We start from the raw sequence: 22,868 nt of genomic DNA on the forward strand, positions 1-22,868 counted from the left end.
GATTATTCAAATGTTCCTCATATAAGATTAGCATGATAGAGATCTCCCGAAGAACGTCTCTATTGCACAGCACCATCATGTAGAGATACCTAAGTGTCCAAGTCTGCAATTTATAAATGTAAAAAATATAAACAGCAAATACACACAATGAACACAAATTGATCTTCTGGATCCGGGTGCTGGCAAAGCTGGCAGAGTGACTCTATCTTTCCTAAGTTCGAAAACTACAAGAAGGTCACATCCCTTCACTCCATGCAGCTCCTGTGGATCTAGACAGGTCATAATAATTTGCTTAACCACAAGGAGAGCTACCACTCCTTTCACAAAGCTATAAGAGGCTCTTGTGCCCTGAAGACAGGCTTCTGGACTGCACATTCATGCAATTTAATCCTCCAGCTGCTGTGATAAGGATAGGATCTGTGAAGACTCTGAAAGACTTTGAACAGGTAATTCTTGAGGTAAGTCTGAAAACAAAATAAAGCGACAATCTGCTTCCTGATCTGCTTTTCTAGGAAAATTATGCTTTACAATCAATTCTGTCCTTACACACTGACTATAAAATTAACTTATTAGCTGACTCAACTCCATTTTGCGTGAAGGATTGAGGATTGCCTCCAGCCCTTGTCCCTTTAACTCTAATTATCAAGTACTAGATTAAATTCAGAATGAAGTAGCCAGGTCAGGCAATGTACTTAAAGTTTAATGGAAGTTAATGATTCATTGATCAAACTCATTTATGTCTAATTAAAGCTTTCCTGTGTTATAAAAGACAAGGGGGAAGTTTCATAATGCAACTCGCTCCCCTTCTGTGCATCGCAGATTAGCTGCAAAACTGAATGGAAAATTTACAGCATCTGTATTTCACGAGTACATGGTTTGGCAACAGCTCTGTAGATTTAAAAGTATAATTATTTTAGATGACTTCACCAAGTGGATGAGGTTTACACAGTGCTGCCAAATACAATACCAGTATCCAGCTGCACACAGCCAGATTGCGAACCAAGCTTGCATGCACCAGCACCACCTCAAAATAATGAAGTGCAGGAACACAACAATAACCAGACCTGCATCTGGAACTCCAGCAGCAATCTCAATGGAACAAGGCAGCAGTGACACTGAGCTCAAGACAGAGAAGCTTCCCATTGGGTGTGGATCCTTTTCACCAAGCTGCTCGTGCATAAAAACTGGCAAAACTGCCATTACATCTAAAGCATGGCAGAGATAGAACTCAGTGCTCAAGCATAAATGAGGATGACAAGCAACCCACTGTAACACTGACAATTTGTTTCTTCCTCCACTGAATGTCCCCTCTTGTTAAGCACTTTCTCAACGTCATCTCACATATAAATATGCAATCACACTACAATTCCTCTATTGAGGAGCTATCCAAATACCATGCCCTACTTACATAATCATTGTTCTATTACATGGTTTAAATTTTTATATTAGCCACATGAAGAGAAAAAAATAATTTTACAGTCTCAGGCTATAGAAAGAGCTTTTTCTTTCCTAGTAATTAGAAATGTAATCTTGAAATTTTTCAGTTTTGCATTTCTGATTGCCTTTTTGTTTTATTTTCTTTCAAGTAACATCTATGTTTATTTATGCAAGTCTAGTAGAAGCAGCAGCAGCAAGCTTTGACCTTTCATACTTTCTTTGCTGTAGCTCCTCCTAATGTTCTTTGCAGCCCTGGCACACCTGGGAAACAGTAATGACCACTCTGCTAAACTACAGATGAAACAAACTGTCAGTACTATCTCTTTTCACTCACAGAATGAATAGCTTGCTGTATATTTTCTTCACTATTTGCAATTTTCTTTAATAAAGCCTTAATAGCTTTAACTCATAGTTTAACAGTGGTGCGAATCACTACTATTACATGTTGGTAAGATACAGCTTATGTTTTATGGCAATTAGTACAGACTCACTGCGAATATACTAAGGTCCATTCACTTAACTTACACAATTTGATACTCCATTCCCAATCCAAAATAGGTTCTTCACACTCAAAATTTCTTCTTTCCAAGAAGTCAGTAATCTCCCAGAAGTCTATGGAGCAGACTGTAATAATGAGGCAGCTTGTATCATTCACAGTGGGAAGGGTCATTTCCAACTTTTTTCCCCAAGGTCTGTTGAGAATGACATTACCTCATTTTTGCTACTTAACCTACATATAATTTAAATGCAATTAAATCAAATGGTAATTGCAATTTAATTTAATTCCAATTGGATTAATTCTAAGATCTGCAAAAGACAGTCAAGTATGATCAGCATAAGGCCCCTCAGGATTTCCTAAGGCCAGCTTTGATTCCAGAACAGTCATACATACCCCTGGGTGAAAAAAAGTTCACAACAATCTAGGCATTATGACTCAACTGTCTTTATATATGCCACCACACTCAAATCATCTTGATATTTCTAGTAACCTTGGAAGACAGGTGGGGTTTATCCTAGCTGTTGTACAGTGCAGAGAAAATGATGCACACTAGTAATTGTAAATCTTTATCTTGTGCATTGTTCCCAAATCCCTTCCAGTTTGCTCTGCAACTTTCACATAACTCTTTAATAAACCTAAAAATCAGAGAGGAATCACACAGACACATGACTTAGAATGATTTAGGGTGAAACAGTCTGTAAGGATAAGATGCCAAAAAGTAAAACACAAAATGAGTTACAACTAGCAAGGAACATAAAAAGCTTCAAAGAAAAAGTTCAGTGATGCCATCAAAAACAATTCTATCACTTCAATCTTATTTACTGAATATAAGGAAAAAAATAGAAAATTTAGATGCACGGTTTGTTGTGGAAAGAGAGCAAATACTACAGGACATAGATAAGACTGAAATACTGACCTTTCCATCCTTTTTTTAGAATCACACAACTGACATCAAAGAGAAGCAAAGCATGGTCTAGAATAAGGAAAGAATATCTTAAAAGAATGAAGGGAAGGCAGACATTTTTAACACAACTAGACATAATGAAGTACATCTTACAGCATCTCAGGAATGATCTAAAGACATTTCTAATAATTCAGAAGACAAAGATGTCTCCAAGAAGCAAACGAGTAGTGCCTGCCTGAAAATAACATTCCTATGTTACTCAAATTACCTCCACTTAGAACTCCATCAAGTAACAACTAAATCATTGGTTGCAAGTACTAAGAAGATAATTGGCTAATAAAAACCAATGATAAAACAAGCATAACTCAGAGCAGTTTCATATGGTATATTTGTAAGAATGATTAGCATAAATGATAAGTAGAAAATATATGACATTCGTATTCTACTTAAATTTTTTTGATGCTCCCACATTATGTTGTCACATCAGCAAAATACAATCCAAAAGAAATGTCAGTGTATGAATACCTGATTTTAAAACATACTCAATAATTTATTAGGAATTTTCCAAAGTTTGAAATGGAACTTCCAAGAGAACTTCTGTGAGTCCAGTGTTTGGCAGTATCTTCAGTAATGACTGAAAATGAAACAGGATTATGTTTAAAGCATTTAGTACAATATCCTTCTGAAAAGTACCAGAAGAACCAAAGAAACAATAATAGGAACATTCATGTTGGAATGGACCTCAAGAGATCTTTAGCCCAACATTCTGCTCAAAGAATCAGACCAGGCTGCTCAGAAAGGTTTTCAAGATCTGACTGGTTAAAGCCAGGGGTGGAGACAGCATAACCTGCAGTCATAACCTGCAATGGGCAATCTATTCCACTGATCAACTGTTTTTCTCTTATACCTAGTCTCAGTTTCTCTTAGTTACACTCACGTCCACTGTCTGTCATCCTCCCACCTCTGTGAAGCATGTGGATCTTCTCTTCTTGTGTTTGGGCATAGCTATTAGGTAACCCACAATCCCTCTCTTAGCCCAGTTAAAAAGTGTTGCCATTCCCATATTGCTCCCCTCTATCCAATATTGCACTTCAGCCCCCACCCCTTAAATCCTGGTAAGTAAAAATATAGTAAAAAAGCTAAGTGTTTAAATCCACTAAAAAGTAGCCAAATGTGAAAATAAAAATTTGGAAATAACTAGCAAGGCATCAGTACTTCTAATACTGAAAGGCTTACATATGTGCCATTTGAAATACATGAATTTTCTCTGGTTGTTCCTTGTGAAACCTCAGATGGACTCAACTCTGAGTACAGGTCTGGAAAACCGAACAGTAAGAGACATGGAGATGGATTGGAGAGAACACAGTGGAAATAACACGATTCAGAAATATGGGGATACATCCTGATAGGAAAGATAAATAAACTGGTTTGTCTGGAGAGAGAGGGAAAGACAGAGAGAGTTCCCTGTGATGATAAATAGAAAAATGTTTACTATAAAAAAGTATAACAGATAGTATGAAAGAGTCTTTAACTACAAAACTAACCAAGTGGTAAATCAGGCTGGAAAGTAAGGCCGTGGAACCTGCATCACTGCAGCCTTTTAACCAAAGGTAGAAAAATAGGTCCCAGAGTCAGCTTAGGTACAGCCAGTCTGGTGTCAGCGCAGGCAGAGGAAGAAGGTGATGTCTTGCAGCTCTTCCTATTCAAAATCCAAAAATTTCATAATAAATCTGTTTGATGACTGAGGTAGACTAGTATTTTAATAAAACCTAAGCAAGATCACTGTTTTATGGAATATTTGTGAGATTTTGATGTCATTAAAGGCAGACAAAGAAAAGTTGGCCAAAAAAACATCTTGTATGATGCTTACACAATGTAAGTTGTGTGTATGCTCATTCTTGGAGTATTTCCACTCAAACTGTGCATCTTCTGATCGTGGACTGGGATCCCAAATCCTACAAGGACACTGAGACTTTCTCTAGTTCTGAAATTACTGTACATGGGTAAACACCCTGACTAAAGACAAACTGTAGACTGAATAAATCACCAAAAAGCAAAGTCCATACAGGAAGAGAAGAAGGAATAGAGGAATATTTGGAGCTAGAAAGCCCTTGACTCCAATAGCAGCTCTACCCAGAGTAGAAACTAAGAACTATGAGATGCATTTCTAATAGCAGAACAACAGGGGGAAGTAAGTATTCTGTAGTATGGATTGTCTTTGGATTGTTAAACCAAGCTGAGAAGCTACTTTTTAAACTAAAATTTAGAGCACAATGTAAGTTTTGTTAAGGGAAAAAAAAAAAAAAAAGAAACACAGCATTGAAAGGAAAAGACTGCCCCATCCCTCTTTCAACAAAATTTTGTCAAAACTAACTGAAAATATCCACCAAATTATAGAGTCAGAAAAATAGCCAAGCCCCATAATGTGATTTCCCAGGAAAAAAAAGGCTGGGTTTACCCAACTATCACACATCCCTGATAGTTTCCTTCTTGAGTGACTGAAATAAACAAAAATATGCACCTCAATCAAGGGAAGCAAACAAACGCATGCAATGGTTATCAATCCAGCTCTCAGCCTGGACCATGTTGAATTTGGCAGGGCTGAGAGTCAAGGGTAACTCACAGTCTCAGGAAAGCACTGTTGCTCTTAGTGCACAACCTAGTAGATCTTGCCAACCAGACTAACCTTTTTTAAGCACAGCCATGCTTGTATACACAGTTATTGTATGCCTTTGTGGACTTTCCTACAGAACTCCAGATCCTTACAGTTGTCAGACAAAGAAATTGTTTTTATCACTAGCCTGTTCCAGTGTGAAAACTGCTCTAGCATCAATGTTCAAATCCTATAAGTAGTACTATTACACCTTTTTTAAAATATACCTTCTTTGACAAATTTAGTGAGAAACAAAAAAAAAAAAATTTTTATTTTGAAAGGCTACCATCATCTATAGGAGACCATTAGCAAATCCTAATATTTCTGACATTTTTTGAGAAACATTATAGGTCTCAATCAAAGGTGTTGCCAAAATGAATAATCACCCATGGATTATGATCTCAAGCCCATTAATATTGGCTACACAGATGAAAAAGATAGATACTGCAAATATAATAACCACTTGTGGTCACATATTACATTGTAAAACTGAAGATCATATTAACTTCAGATTAAAGACTACAAAATTCTACACATTTATTATAGCGTGAGTTTGCCCTTTGCCTGTTGTGTCTACAGCTACATAAACAAAGGATAAAACAAACATCCAGTATTACCTCTCACAAAGGTTCCAGAGACAATATTCTTTGAGCAACAGATAGAGAAAGGTGAGAAAGATGAACACTTCCACTTAAGATCAGATGATCACAGAGCCAAAAAAAGCAGGTAAACACCAGCTTGTTAATTTCTTTATGCCTTGGACTCTTCGTAGCTCACTTTAAATAGACATCCTTTGAATTTTTACTATGGGAAAGGAAGAATAACTGTTCTCATGCAAATTTCCAGCAAGATAAAAATCAGAGGGATCTTTCAGAGCTGTCTTTATTTGAGCCATGTATCTGACATGAATAGAAATGTTGTAGTATTACAGACAAATCAAAAATCCTTTCAAAAGAACTGCATTGTGATGGACTATCAAAAAGCTGCAGTTGTGGGAAGATACTGTGTGGTATATTAAGATGGAAAGCATATAGAGAGAAAATATTTCATGGAAATTGCCAGAAAATACTAAAAAAAAACTATTAGTGACAATGAAAAGTAGGATTTAAATTGAGAGGTCACTTATTCATTCAGAACATATTTCACCCCTCTGTAACACAACAGAGAGAAAACATCCTTTTCTCTTATAGTACCACCCATCTGAGGAATTACATTCAGCCTTGCTAAATAAATATTATTGAACAATGTCAAATTTTTCTTAGCTTTTCTTGACTTTTGTTCAAATCGAATTTTTCAATCTTCAAGCCTAACTATGAGCAGTCTTGAAATTACCACTACATCTACAAAGAGTGTACCCCAACCATTCCCAACTGGAGATCAGATTGCAGTAAAAATCTCCTGAAGTACGTTAAATTTGGAAAGTAAGCAAAGGAAAATCATACTCACAAGTCCTTTCTATACCCAGAGAAAATCTAGAGTCAAAGGGAGAGAAGGAAAACAGAACTGCTGTGAGAATGTGAAACAATCTGCACATAGGTGTCAAAAGCTGATGGGAGAAATTGAGACATTAGTCCAGACAAAGAAAAGACTTATTTTGTAACTAATACTGAGTAAAATTATAAACAGCAGCAACTAGAGTGAAAAAAAAACAAAAACAACATTCTATTACTGTGTTAACATATCTAGTTTCTGACCTATAGGAGGCTCTTGAAAGATATGCCTACATACATGGTTATTCAGTGAAGAGTTGTCCAATGTCATTTATATTATCTTATGTGCTGTGGAAATACTAGTCTGTTAAGAAAGACTTCTCACAATAGCATGAAAAGATTTACCTCCATATATTTCTCCTTAAATAAGCCTATACAGTGCTCCATAGTCTTGAGTTCTGGAACCCCAGTACCTACATTAGCTTATGCAGTCAGACAATCAGCTTAGACGTGTTGGGCTAACTCATTCTTCCAGTAACACACTGCACCCAAGAAAACCTCCTTCACAGTAGCAGGAAGCTGGGCTAGATTAAAAGAAGAACATGGCACTCAGAGAGAAAAGGAAGAAAAAATTGAAGTATATCAGCAAACAGAAACTAGAATTTAGCTTCTTATATATCTAAAAATCAAGTTTTAGAAAGCATCAGTGTGACTGATTGTTTGAGTGGAGATAAAACTTCACTTCTAGCATGGAAAGTTCATGAGGCGACCAAGTTTCTTTTCCACTAGGAAGGGTGAATTGGTGTTACTAATTCTGAAATTATAACTGAAACATTATTCTTGTCATTCTCTTCAAACCTGAAGCACTAATTTTCCACATCAAAACATCTTAATAGATGACACATTACTGAAAAAGAAAAAAGATGAAAGAACATAGCTTGCTTTAAAGAAAGAAATATTTTAATAAGCTTTTAATAGTAATTAGTCAAAAGTACTTTTAAACAGCTGTCACAAAAGATCTGTATCTGTATATTCCCTGGATAACTGTGGGTTTTTCTGTTGTTACTGTTATTAAAGAAATAGAAAAAAACTATAATTCTTTTACTGAAAGTAGCAAATTTTAGCTAACATACAACTCCTAACTTCCAATCCTCAAATTTCCTTTTTAATCATATCACTAAATAAACAACCCCACCCTATTCAGAACTACAACACAACTCAGTATAACTCAGTATAACTGTGGGTTATAATCACAAACTGTTATTTAATGCCCTTTTACTGTTGGTATAGCCCAGAAAAACTTACGGTTTTCATGTTAACTGAGAAACCTTGATTAACATAGAAAGGATAAGGTCAAAAATGGTAAAACAATAAGATCAGAAAAGTAAAAATGATAGATGTTTTCTTTTATTGTCTATCCATCCACATCAATTCATGACTCAGTGGCTACGTGGCATATACTGAGAATCAGTGCAGCCTTACTACTATTCAGAAAGGACGTGACCTGCAATCCTTCTAGGCCTCATAGCATTAGCTAGAAAAAAAAAATGAACTATAAAATGTGAAGCTCTTATTTTATGTGCTCAAACAGAAATCCACAAATCAATGTTAAAGAAAAATAATAAAATTTCTTCCAGATTACAATGTTTCACTGAATAATCAAAAACAGAACAACTACAAAAACAATAAAAGAATCACATAAATATGCAGCCATTTACCCTTCTGAATTATCTGCAGAAAATAGCTGGTAGAGCTCCCATAATAGGAAAGATTGGATAGATCTCTTTTAAAGGTGCAAAAGAGAATGACAACAGCTTTCTTTGTTTTTACAGTTCTATCTCAATTCCTTGAGCTTTGCAGTGTCCCTCCAGGCCCCTATCAGCAAATGTTGTTGAAATTAGTCCGTTTAGAAGACAGGTTGAGCCATTTTTGCACTGACTTATATAAAGCCATTTTTCTGTTTTATTAGTCACATTAGCATTCTATTGCCCTTTAAATGTCACAAGTTCAAGAGTACAGCTGTACATATCCTGGAAATATTCCCATTTGATGTAATAAAATGAGAAGGTACAGTTCCCTGGGACAGATAAGGTGACAAAAAAGAGGGAAATGAACAGGCTATAATGGCACAGAGTAAAACAACAGGTAGTAAAGCAAGACTGTTTCCAAACCAAGGAGGAGGAGGAACTTTACTGGCAGAAGAGATTTAGAAAGACTTGTTTGTATTGTTTCTTATCAAAACAGCTGATGAACCTGCCACTGCCTCTAGCTCACAGAAAGAAAGAAAAATTGACACCAAACTCACTTCACCTGTATTCCCTTAGCCTGTTAGGTACCTTTTCAAAACTACATTGTGCATTCTGACTTCTTTCATTTATTAGCAGTGATTTATTTCAAAGCAGAAACTTGCAAAATTCCCCAACTGCATGTTATCTAACCTAAAAAGTTGCAGGGTTATCAACAACTACATGAGAACTATAAACTGGCCAGAAACAATACTTGGAGAATAATTGAAGTCAGAGGAATCTGACTCACCATATTCTTCTGCAAAAGGCAATGGAGGGGATAAGAAAAATAAATTAAAAAAAGAAAAAAAGAAAGAAAGAAAGAAAGAAATGGGGAAAAGTGCTAACCAGAATATACAAGACACTGAAAAATAATCCAGTGAAACCAAAGTGGTTCTCCTCAAATTGTGAGCTTCTGGTTTTGGAACTCCACTATATATTATTGGACCTGCATTACGACTCCCTCAATGGAAGCTCTCTTCACAGCAGATAGCAGCACAGTTTTCCCCAAACTGCCATGTTACCACATATGATGCCCACCACACAAGAACAGACTGCCCCTCACCTCATGCCCCATGGCTTAGCCATGCATGTATGTAGAAAAGTGCACCTCTCCAAGAAGTTGGAGGGAAAAGAGACACCAGGTGGGGAGAGCTGCTGCAGTGATAGCCCCTACTTCTCCAGAGCAACCTGCCTAGTATCAGCTGCCAGGTTCAGAAAAACAAATACAATGTTGACAGTTTGAAGGTCCTGTAACAGCTCTGGCAGCACAGAGACCAACAAAGCAGTGACGGAAGCCTAGGACCATTGCTGCTGAAGGGCAGCTAATGTCAGCTGCTCTCATAGGGGGGACAGTGGTGCATAAGACAAAATTAGTGCTTCTCAAGCAGAAAGCAGCTGATTAAAAAAAATTTAAAGGCTACAGATGGCCTACAAATCCTGAAGCCAAGACAGCAGTCCCAAGGAGGATGAATAAAAGACAGCCCTCAGTGAACGGGTGCTCTTTGACCCAGCAGGAGCTCTCATCATCATGCCTAATTCTAGTGCTAGGAGAAACAGCCTCAGTTCTGTAGCTGGGCAGTGCAAGTGAGCAGAACATCTGGAAGCTATTGTATATCATCTATTACAGTAAATGACAAAGTAGTTTAAACCTGAGAAAGACAACTTCCAATCATAGCTTCTGACATAGGCTTTCCTGATCCAATCCTGAAGAAGGGCACAGACACTACTCTTTTGCATACATTTTCTTCACATGTAAGCTTCAACTCCAACTCAGTAAAAGAATAGGTGAAAGTAGGAAACAGTGTCAGTATTTTTATACACAGAGCCCTTTGGAAAGTTAGTTTCCTTTCCTTAAAGCTGTGATGGCTTTTCCTTTGCAATCTGTCAGGTTTGCAAGTAAAGTATTAAAAAATTGAAGTACAGCAACTGCTAAATCCACACATGAGATACAGTACAGCAATTCTGGTCAAAGCTGACCATGCTTCTGGAACTGACAGCCCACACAGTTCATGCTCTGTGGCAGGCAAAGATCATCGCCTTTTTGCGTGTTAGTTCAGAGCGAGGAACTGCATTCACATCCCACATCTTTCATTCACGTTGCTTCAGCTACTGCACGCTAGAGTATCTTCTGCAAGTTCTACTGACATTTCTTCCCTCCCTCCATTGTTACAGATTCTGAGGAGAGAAATTTAGGCAGAAATACATTCAGGTATTTTTCTGAGCTATAGAAATCCCATGGCATATAATGTTAAATCAACATGCAAGGCAATGCCTGTCATCTTGTTTCAGGAGACAGTTTCCCGTTTATTCAGTCTTCCATTCTCACAGAAATAAAACTAAGAATTTCAGGCAGATTTTTTTCTTTAAAAATCTTTATATAATTTATATTAAATATATTTCTTCTTTGTCTTGCATTAGAGATCGTATTAAGCTCATCCATAAGAAAGCTAACTATATAAGCATACTTTATTTTTCCAGATTTTCTTAGATATAGTTTCAAAAATTTGTTTTATGGATAATACTAATATTATTTAGGATGTTTTAGTTAAATCACATTTTTCTTTTGCTGATCTGTCTTAATAAAGAAAAATCTCCAAACTGTGGAAGTTCTGTATTTTCATTTCACTACAGTAACACAAACGTGGCTACCAAATCAGAGTAGACATCTATCTAGTCCAGAGTTTTTCCTCAAATGGCTAAGAAGGAGCTTAAAAATCAGAAAAATAGATGTTCTTAAAGCATCTCTCAATGATCCAACAATTAGAAAAGAAACAAGTACAAAAGAATACTCTCTCTCAAGATAGGAAAAACTAAAACAACAAAAAATGCAGCTCTCAGTTTAAGCACTGGTACAAATGTGAACTCCATGGTTATTTTGTCTGTTTGTCTTCTTCCAGAAATTCAATCAGGGACTGCATTTTGGATTCTATTTAGAAGTGGATATGCGCCACTATTTTGTTCCTGTATGCAGGGAAATTAAGATTGTTTTTAGTCATCCTTTTGGAATACCTTTTCTGATCTGTTCCCTGAAAGACATCTAAGAGATCTTTAGAAGCCTACACCAATAAAGTATCCAACTATCTCTCTCTCAAAAACAAACAAACAAAACAAACAAACAAACAAAAAAAAAAAAAAACAGTCCACTTCACCTTACATGCATTTTTTGTATTTTGTAGTTTCTGAAGAATTTGGAGAGTTTTAGTTACCCGTAATCATTAATATAGTGTGAGACCAAGATACTGCACTAGAAGCAACAATCTGCCATATTGTGGCACCACAACTAGGGCAGGTTGCTGTAAGAAAAAGCCTGCATTTTCATTGCTTCTCATGTACCCTATAACAACCATATTTAGTCCATCTGTTCACTGCATGCGCTCCCACCCCTCCCCAGAAAACAAACACACAAAAAAATTAAGAGCTCACATACAACCACGGTAGTTCATTAAATGGGAGGGGAGTTAAAATAAATAAATAAATAAATAAAAAAGCAAAAAAGCTGTAATTGCATCTATTACATTCTCCAGCTGGCCATGATCCTTAACAGAAATGTCACAGCAGAAATTTGCTCTTCCTGTAGCTAAGCAGTGAAGACACTTGTGCATCATAACCCAGAGCTGAAGACATAGTTTTCCTAGAATGGGATATTTTGCTGATCTGAGTCTCTCCTCTGGGATCAGAAACAACTCTGTTAATAAAAGTCAGCTCTAGAGTGGACGTTGTGGCAGCACTGTGGTAGATTTAGAAATGAGGTAAAATGCAGTGGAAAAATTCTCTTCTATTAAAAAAGAGGTGCTACTCTGGTTCTTTGTTTATGAAAAGAGCAAATGAAAGCTGATACATCCCTGAAGAAGGCAAGTGCTGTCATAACTGACTATAGAGTATGATTTGTGCATGCCCATTGCAACAGTTTCCTATGTAGCTTTCTGGCAGCAGAAACAATGTTCATCATTGTCTGATCGCTTCAGTGAAATCAGTCAAAGCTTCTCCCACGCCCGCACTTTACACAGAAGTTAGGAGGTGCAGCCTCAGGAGCTGTCTCTGATTGGTACAGCAATATATGGGATGTAACTGGATCCTGTATGCATCCCTGTTCTTGAATAGATGCACTGTCAGATGCAATCATATGCTTTTTATGCCAAACATAGCAAATTGGCCCACTAAAACAGACTTTTTGCTTTACCGACGCCACTCTGAGAGACTGCTGCTTCTTTGATAATGAAGGCCTGCATCTCTGGTAATCTGTGCTCCTCAGCCCTATCGCCTACCAAAACCTGATTATGTCATTTTCATTGATATTACAGTACAACAGAGTCAGATAACACACCTTCATGCTCCCCACCTAAACCTTGAAAAAAAAAAAATTAAAAAATATTTCCCAATACCTAAGCAAGAGTATTAAAACACAGAGCGAGCAACAAAAAAGCAGTTGACTTCACATACAGCAATTTTCCCCAGTTGTATGCTGTAGCTGTCACCCAAACAATACGCAACACAGAACCATCCTACAACACATCTTTAGTTAACTGTCAAGGTTTAGGGCATTAAATGGACAAAACTTACATCTTCCCTGCGCGTAAAGGAAACAAGAACAAAATCTTAAAGAATGTATGTTTTTGTTTCTCAATTTCCCCAGTATTTCTATATGATTATCTCTTTGTTGAGAACACTTAGTAGATTTCTCATAGAGAAGACATCATTTAATGTCTGATGCCCTGGACACATGCATATAGGAATTCCTTTAAAGCCTTGTGTGAAAGAACAAAGATGGTTAAAACAAAGAACAAAAAGAAATATACTTTAGTTTACTACTGAAAACTGCTCTTTACCTTTTACTTATGTATGCTTTTTTCTTTTCTTATAAATTTTACTAAACACAATATTTGCTAAGATTCATATCCTGTACATATGTGAGGCCAAGTGTGACATCAGGCAAAAACAAAGTTTGTATAGGAATCATTCATTTTCATTACTGCCTTACAGAGAGTAAAGATAATGAAGAAAGGTATCTGAGAATAGGACATGAAGCAGCTTTTATTTTTTGAACATTTAGTACCTCTAATTAAAAAGATTTCACACCCATATATGAAGATTTCTATAATGTTAATAGCAAAAAAAAACCACCAAAGTATTTTTGTTTCACTGATAGCATCAGAATGTTTGAGATTTAGATCAGCTGTAGTTAATGGGCTCTTCTTTAATACCACAAAATAAATCCATACATTTGTAAAATCTATGCTTCATAAAATGAGAACAAATCAAAATGATCCCTTCTTGTTGTCCATCAACTTTTTCCAATGCCGTACTTCTTCCTTCATTTTCCATTTCACAGAAATGGTTTTTATTTCTTCCTAGGAATCTAAATCTTGAGAGCCTAAAATAACACAGATTTTATTTATTTTAAGTAACTGAGATTTTGGCAGAGTAGCCATGGATATAAACACACCTGAGACTCACGACCAGCCTATCCTTTCGATATTAAAACCATATTTTTGATCTCTTTCACATGACCACATTATGAATCCAAAATTTTGTTACACAGACGTACACTGGAAGTTGCAGGAGGATGCTGAATGAGAGTTTCCATACAAGAATTCCACAAGTTGTACACTGTACAACACAGTTATTTTTACACAAACAGCGGAGTACTTCTTTTAATATCTTTAAAATGGATTGTATCAATAAAGGCAGAAACTCCTGGTCCTCATTATTCTTTATTCGTTCAAGTGATATTGAAATTTGTTTTCATGAATACTGGTGCTAAGTTTATTCAGAGGAATACGTTCATTCATAGTCACATAAGCATCCTTCTATTTCCACTCCTATTTCAGACTGTGATCTTTTTAGAGACCTCAAGACAAACTGAAACACGACCAGCCCCAGCTCCAAATTAATCCCAGAGTCTAAGTATCAGTAGCTTCTTCCAAAGAACTCGATTAGTAGAAATCATGTGTAAACACACTGAATTTGGTGAATACAATATTTGGGATGCAATACTCCATTCAAGTACTATGGCATCATTCCAAACTAGCTAAAAAACAGAGCTCTTCATTCATTTCTTTCAATATGACATTGAATGGGATTAACTCCTAAACATGTGCTTATACTGCCTTGAACCTCATATAAGAAGTTGTAGTAGTTTACTTTTGTACAAAAGAAAAATAAAACACTCATAAAGCACCTCAGCTGGGGAGATACAAAGAAATAAGATCTTCAACAACATAAATGAAAACTGGTGCAGATTGTCCAGATATAGAGAAGACTAAAATACACAGAGAGTAGTACCATAAATATAATAAAGGATCAGAACGTTCAAAGGCAATCTTCTCCACAAGCAATTTTTTCCCTTGGGTAAAGATAAGATAAAAAAAGAAAAAAAAATTCAACTCATGACACAAATCACATTGTTTAATGAACTCAGATGTTCTGATGAATACCATTATACAAGAACATAACTAAATCAGAGCGAAATCAGCAGCTGAAGATCTGACCAAAATACACAAGAATATACTTCGAATCGCTATCGTGTGAGTATTAGCCACCAGTGCGACAGACCAACTTTTCATTTGTATTGATTACAGCATTGTTTGGGATTCACTCATAATGAGAAGCATTTTATCTTGTAAATGGGGTGGCAGAATTAACTCTCAATAATCAGCCATTAACATAAAGCTGAGACAGAAGTAGAACACTCAGTTCGTGTGAAAATGCACTGGTATTTTCATTACTTTTCACTGGTTTCCATTACTTTTCATTGTCAGGGATGGAAGAAAGAATTCTAACCAAAGGTCACACCCCTACTTGCTGGACAGACTATTCAAAGCAAAATAAATCAAGAATTTTCACTCCAATAGCATCACAGAATCTTGCATCCTGAGCCACAAAGAAGAATTTCAATGAGACATTCAATCATAAGTATCTTGTTTTCTCCCACAAACCAGCATTTTCTGATTGGATAGTTTCTCTCACAATTGCATGTATAGTCATATGAAATATCTCCCCCTGTTTGTCTCTGAAGGAAAATAAATAAATAAATAAAATCAAAGCTTTCTTTTAGATCACAGTTTCTTACTTTAAAATTTCTACCATCATGATAATTGCTATATGGAAAAAGAAAAAGAAACAAAAATCTTGACCAGTGCTAGAGTTAGACCAACTGCAATCACTGAAGAAACTTTTTGTAGATACAGCATTAACTTACACCTGATTTCGGATTTTGATCACTTGAAGGTAAGCTTAATACCTTATCAAGCAAAAGTGCACTCAATTTCTCATATTTTAAAAGTTCTTACTTTGATTAAACCTTAATTCTGCAGAAAGTCCCTAAATCTAACAAAGGAAGAAGAAGTATACAGATAAAAGGTGTTAAGAAACCAAGCAATTTAAGGGCAAGTTCAAAGTCTAAACAAATATCAAGGAAAAAACACATACTTCTGAAGTATCTTCACGAGATTCGCCCTGACTTTAGAGAACATGCCAAGTCTTCAGAAAAAAATGCATGATATCATGAAATACTGCTCTCAGTGTTTAATAAAGATGATATCATAGGAAGCTAATGCCCAAGGGAATAATTTGCAAAGATGTCAAACAGTAGAAATCTGGATCACCAGCTTGTAAATTCAATCTCATGAATACTCCTGACTGCACAGCTCTCCATTTTGTGGAAAAAGTGGTCAAAACACATATCACAGGAATTGCATGGAGCCTCTGCATCATCCACTTGCAGCTGATCTAAAAACTTCTAACAAAAAGACACTATAGAATCATAAAATTCCCTCTCTCCAAAGAGATAGCACAACTTCTTGAGGTAGATGACGAGATTAAGGAGTAACTTCTGAAAAAAGTTACTGTTCCTGGATTTTCCTGCAGGTCCAACTGCAGGTCCAAACCTTAATGGATTCACAGGCTATGACAAATTGATTCTAAGCAGTCCCAGATTTCTTCGCAATCACAGGGGGACACATCCTTCTCCAATTTACTGAAGAATTGCCTAAAGGTAGCAAGAAAAAAGAAAAATAAATTTTAAAAATAGAGATAACAAAAGAAAGACTTTCAAGAAAATAATAACCGAAATAACTAAGTGATTCAGAATCACCACGTGGGTGGTTGAGAAATAAGCAGCTATAAAAGCATATAAGGAGAGAAATATCAACAGGAGTCTGAGGAAGAGACAAAAGCATACAACAATGGATAGGAGAAATAGAACACTGAGTTTTCTGGTTTTGTTTTGTTTGTGGTGATGTTGTCTTGTCCTGTTATTTATTGTTTTTTTAATATCTGGAAATACAGAGGAGTGAACTTTAGTAAGAAGTTAGTAAATGGAATTTTCCCTGTCTATATGAGCAACTAAGGTCAAATTCATAACTGTAACAAAAAAAAAAAAAAAAAAAAAAACAGAAGTTTTAGTAATCTTATATGTGATAGTGAGCTACAGCTCCTTACTATTCTCTGTAATAGGCTTCTGAGAAGAGAGAAATCTGTCCAAAAACGTCTCACAGTCAATCCAGGAATCCTATATCCTTTCTACACAACTTATTTTTACAATCCCCACACAACACTCAGTCCAAACGCTGTCCATCTAACACTCTGAAGGAGGACTACATGTGCTTTTCTATAGCAAAAACTACCGCCCAAGATGAAAAATTGGGGGGAATCCTTCAAGAAGAGAAAAAAAAAATGAACAACAGTTTTGAAAGTTAGGACTCAGGCATTTAGTTCAAGTTAATGCGACATTTTCAACAGTGCTAATTACTCTAAAGAAGAAATAAGATGTGTGTACATATTGCAGTGGCAGTTTTTTGAATCTCCCTAGTTAAACTGCCTCATCAGATGCTCCTTTTCTTGTGTGGCTATAGTTATATACATCCCTTGAAAGCTTCACTGAGCAGGACAGAATCATCCTCCATCCTCTTAAAAAAAAAAAAAAAAAACCTTTAAAATTCTAGATTTGTTGACAAAATATCCTCATTCACTTCAGTATTCATATGCTTTCTTGCAACAGTAAAATACTTTTGAGCTCTGGCAGGGAAGATTTTTTAATTTTTTAATTTTTATTTTTTAATACAGAGCCAATTGCTAGCAAGAGTTCAATAAAACAGTCAAGCTTTCCGTTCCCAAGGAAGTATCATAAAACATTTCACAAACAGAGTAAGTAGAGAAACTGAGCAGTTAAAGGGCTAGGTGTCTCATAGGGTACTGTATAGCTTGAAGGAAGTGTCAGCTAACCTTGGCTGAGGAGACTGTTTAGAAGATTAAAATCTAACTTGGCAAATCAGCAGTGTTAACTGAAAGCCACCAGCTGGCAACATGAAAGACAATGTTCAGTTCTGTACCTGTCAAAAGTATACCTTTTGCTAAATCATTAAACTCTCCTGCTAGTAATAATGCCATGCAATTCCATAGATCTAATACATACATATCAGTAAGAATGGCCTACTCAAGTGCCTAACAATTTGACAAACATAACTATAGCAATTGCTGAATCAGGAGCTTCCTGAATGTGTTGAATAGCTACATAGGCCTCTTTCTTACTTCTTTATTCATGCTTTAACTGTGAGCAACAAAAGCAAAACTGACAAAACTTTTTACCTGACAACAGAAGACCTTCTGAACTTTCCCTTCTCATTACACCATATGACAGCTGTGTGGTACTAAATGATTCACCTGCACCAGGTAATACACCACACCTGACCCTATGACTGAAAAACACATTGCTCACTGCGGTATCTTTATAAGATTTATTGTTCCAGGACAACAGACCTGAAGATCCCCACAGCAATGACAACTTGCAGCAGTGATTGCCAGTTATATACAGGGTAGTGCCTGCAAAGACTAAGCTCAAAATCAGAGACCTCTTCTAGGAACCAAATGGCAATAGGACTTACTCATTTTTTGCAGTTCTCTTTTGGAAGAAATCCATTATAACTGGAAAAAGTATTAAGCCATAAGTGCAGGTTATTTAGAGCATCTCACATGCAAGTCCAATTCTGTTAGAAAGTCCCATGTAGTAAATTAAATATCTACCCTTGCTGACCCAACAGCTATTCAATTAAGCAAAAGCACAGTATCAGTTTAGGTGAAATGCTATGTCCTGAGCATTAAATTCATACTTTAATAATGAAATGTTACAATCTACACAGGGTTATCTCTTTTTATTCCAAAGAAGCATGTACAACAGAAGGGCATGTTTTCATGTAATCTGGGCACCTAATGTATGCAAACTGACTATTCAGAAAATAAGAGTGTGACTTCATAATGTCTATTATTATTTTTAAATTCAGTAACTTTTCTTAGAGCAGCAAGAACACTTCTGCTTTATTCAGGCAAAACTCAGGTACAGAATCACAGAATCATAGGTGTTGGAAGGGACCTCCAGAGATCATCGAGTCCAACTCCCCTGCCAAAGCAGGTTCCCTACACCAGGTCACACAAGTAGGTGTCCAGGTGGGTCTTGAACATCTCCAGAGAAGGAGACTCCACAACCCCCCCCTGGGCAGCCTGTTCCAGTGCTCTGTCACCCTCACCATAAAGAAGTTCTTACACACATTTGTGTGGAACTTCCTATGCTGCAGTTTCCAGCTGTTTCCCCTTGTCCTGTCTCCACATACTGCTGAAAACAGTCTGGCCTCGCCACTCTGCTCGCCTGAATCAGGTCCCCTCTCAGTCTTCTTTTCTCAAGGCTGAACAGACCCAGTTCACTCAGCATTTCTTCATAGGAGAGATGCTCCAAGCCCCTCACCATCTTTGTGGCCCTCTGCTGGACTCTTTCCAAGAGATCCCTGTCTTTTTTTGTACTGGGGAGCCCAGAACTGGACACAGCATTCCAGATGAGGCCTTACCAGGGCAGAGTAGAGGGGGAGGATCACCTCCCTCTGCCTCCTGGACACGCTCTTTTTAATGCACCCCAGAATGCCATTGGCCTTTTTGGCCATGAGGGCACACTGCTGGCTCATGGCCAACCTGTGTTCCATCAGGACACCCAGGTCCCTCTCTGCAGAGCTCCTCTCCAGCAGGTCGTCCCCCAACCTGTACTGGTGCATGGAATTATTCCTCCCTAGATGCAAGATTCTACACTTGCTTTTGTTAAACCTCATCCAGTTTTTTTCTGCCCAGCTCTCCAGCCTGTCCAGGTCTCTCTGAATGGCAGCACAGCCTTCAGGCGTGTCAGCCAATCCTCTCAACTTCGTATCATCAGCAAACTTGCTGAGGGTGGCCCCTATCCCCTCATCAAGGTCATTGATGAAGATGCTGAACAAAACCGGATCCAGCACAGACCCCTGAGGAACACCACTAATTACAGGCCTCCAACCGGACTCTGCACCGCCAACAATGACCCTCTGCGCTCTGCCAGTCAGCCAGTTTTCAGCCCACCTCACTGTCCACTCACCCCACACTTCCTCAGCTTTGTTATAAGAATGTCGTGGGAGACATTATCAAATGCCTTGCTGAAATCAAGGTAGACTACATCCAATCCTCTCCCCCCATCCACCCAGCATGTGACAACATCATAGAAGGCTACCAGGTTGGTCAAGCACGACCTCCCCCTGGTGAACCCATGCTGACTACTCCTGATAACCTCCTTTTCTTCCAGTTGTCTGGAGATGGCATCCAACACAAGCTGTTGCATCACCTTTCCAGGGACAGAGGTGAGGCTGACTGGCCTATAATTGCCTGGATCTTCCTTCTTACCCTTTTTGAAGACCAGAGTGACATCGGCTATCCTCCAGTCTTCAGGCACCTCCCCCATTCTCCAAGACCTCTCAAAGATGACAGAGAGCAGTTCAGCAGTCACCTCCACCAGCTCCCTCAGCACCTGTGGATGCATCCCATTGGGTTCCATGGATTTATGAACATTGGTGTTGCCTAGGCACTCTCGGACCACCTCTTCCTTGACTAAAGTCTTCCTTTCCCCAGACCCTCTCACTAACCCTCCAAAGTCCCGAGGGAGAGTTTTTCACTGAAGACAGAAGCAAAGAAGGCATTCAGTATCCCCGCTTTCTCAGCATCCCTCATTACCAGAACACCCCACTCACTTACTAGAGCCACATTCTCCCTACTCTTCCTTTTACTGCTAACATACTTTAAAAAGCCTTTTTTATTATCCTTTATCACCTTTGTCAGATTCAGTTCCAGGCAAGCTCAGCTTTCCTCATCGCATCGCTGCAAGCCCTGACAACATTTCTATATTCTTCCCAAGTGGTCAGACCCTTTTTCCACATTTCATGGACCTTCTTCTTTTCTTTGAGTTTGTGCACGAGCTCCTTGCTCATCCACACAGGTCTCCTGCCACCCTTTCCCGATTTCTTGCTCACAGGGACGCACTGATCCTGAGCTTGGAAGAAGAGCTGTTTAAATGCCGACGACCAATCCATGCTAGATTTTGTTTTGCTAGATTCAGCTGTTTACTCTGTGACCCCAGTTTCGCACTTTGGCCACTCTTCTACAAATGCCATCCCTTTATGAAAGGAATATTCTGCCCCAGTCCTCAGTTCTGACTGCTTGCGACAGTCATATTTCTACCTTGATATTTGGTGCAGATGTAGGTCAGTTCTGGTTATGTTGGGTCAGCACAATTATTGATTAGGACAATAAAGCTTTTTGAATGAACCGTGGCTCCATAAAATCCAGTGGCAACATACACAGTGGAAGATAAAGATCACTTCCATATTCTGGAATTCTGAGCAAGAACAAAGGCTGAGCAAATTTTATGATGAATGAAATGCTTGTCCCTTTTGTGAGTATTTCAAATATTCTCCATGAACAGAGGTGAAGGCATCATAGACTCTTGTTCCTTTCTTCCTATAGTGCTTTTCTTCTTTGCACATTTCCACCCAAATTGGATTTGCATGTTTTTGAGGGTTTTGCGTTTTGTTTTTGTTTTTAAATTAGATATATATGTTAGCATGTTCCACTGTTTCAATAACAGAAAGCACTAAACATTACCTTCAGACAATAGCAAAGATCAATAGCTAAGAATTTGTTGCTCAAGTAGCTTTGATGAATTCTGCCACTGTGTTGGTCAGTTACGCTCTTAGTCCATAAACACCTTACCTCACTCAAGAGCACTTATCTCAGCATAACTTTCATCCTAAATAACTAGAATCACTGGGCCTAAATACTCTTCCATAACATGGATGCTCTTCCACACTGCAGTCTGGACATTTGAACACTAGCTGTAGTGCTGCTGAATACAAGAGACCTAATAAATAAAGGCAGAAGCATAGAAGTAAATTGACAGAAGTGTAGAAATACAAGGTTAATGCTCTTCTCTGAAGAAATTACATTTTGCTTCACACTGAAAATTCTCACAAAAGAGAATCAACAGCAGTAGTATATTTCTCAAACTGTCATGCAGTAGTCAGCATTGGAAGTTAATCAGAGATGAATAACTTCCTACCCAAGGATATTAAAACATCTTTCTTTCATATTCTCATTGTCCTCCTCAGACTTAACCTGACTACCTGTGTTAACCTATAAAAAAGAATGTAATAACTCTTCCCAAAATATATCTTACACTTATTCTGTATACTTACTCCTCCTCAGACTTCCATGGATTGTTGTAGCTTTTACAGGAAAAAAAAAAAAAACCCACAACTGCAAAGACCAGAAGAGGAACTTTAGAAATAAGCTAAAAAAGAAACTAAACTGATAATCACACTAAACAATTCAAAATGACACAAAAATAAACCAGAAAAAGAAAGTGTTTTACACTTTCTCACTCCATGAAATAGTACAAAAAAGGCAATCAAAATATTTGTGTTTTTTCTTTTTTTTTTCCTCCTATAGTTGCTGAGTGGTATCAGAAAAGAATCTTCAATTACAGTCTTTTAGACTCACGTTATTATAATACTGATAGAAGTAGACAGTTTGAGCACTAGCATGGTATTCTCAAAATAGCAGAAGAGAAAATGCTAGATATACAAAGTACTCAACAGCCAGTCATTAAATGGGGAAGTGGTGTTTTGAGCAAATGATATTTGCAAAGCATTTGATTGTGCAGCACTATTCAGTTGCACTCTAATGTACCAGATCCGGAAGAATGAAACATGATTTCAACTGAATGCCTTCCTTCCTCTGCACTCCAATATTTGTGTCAGTATCTTCTCCCCTCACCATTTCTGTGAATTCCCACACAGATTTTGACAAATGTATTACAGACCAT

General features: G+C 37.5%; 1 long non-coding RNA gene across 1 annotated transcript in view; it reads right to left on the minus strand.

Annotated features, from left to right (window-relative positions):
- Positions 1 to 1,676: 1,676 nt before the first annotated feature.
- The window catches only part of LOC128084111 (uncharacterized), a 44,444-nt gene continuing 23,252 nt past the window's right edge, over positions 1,677 to 22,868 (minus strand). Inside the window, exons 2-5 of the long non-coding RNA XR_008208343.1 lie at positions 3,366 to 3,474; positions 2,853 to 2,909; positions 1,963 to 2,129; positions 1,677 to 1,698 (exon numbers count right to left, since the gene is read on the minus strand). This is a non-coding gene — a long non-coding RNA (uncharacterized LOC128084111). The remainder of the gene's footprint in view (positions 1,699 to 1,962; positions 2,130 to 2,852; positions 2,910 to 3,365; positions 3,475 to 22,868) is intronic.

This window comes from Tympanuchus pallidicinctus, unplaced genomic scaffold, assembly GCF_026119805.1.
Source record: "Tympanuchus pallidicinctus isolate F22 unplaced genomic scaffold, pur_lepc_1.0 scaffold1, whole genome shotgun sequence".
NCBI lineage: Eukaryota > Metazoa > Chordata > Aves > Galliformes > Phasianidae > Tympanuchus > Tympanuchus pallidicinctus.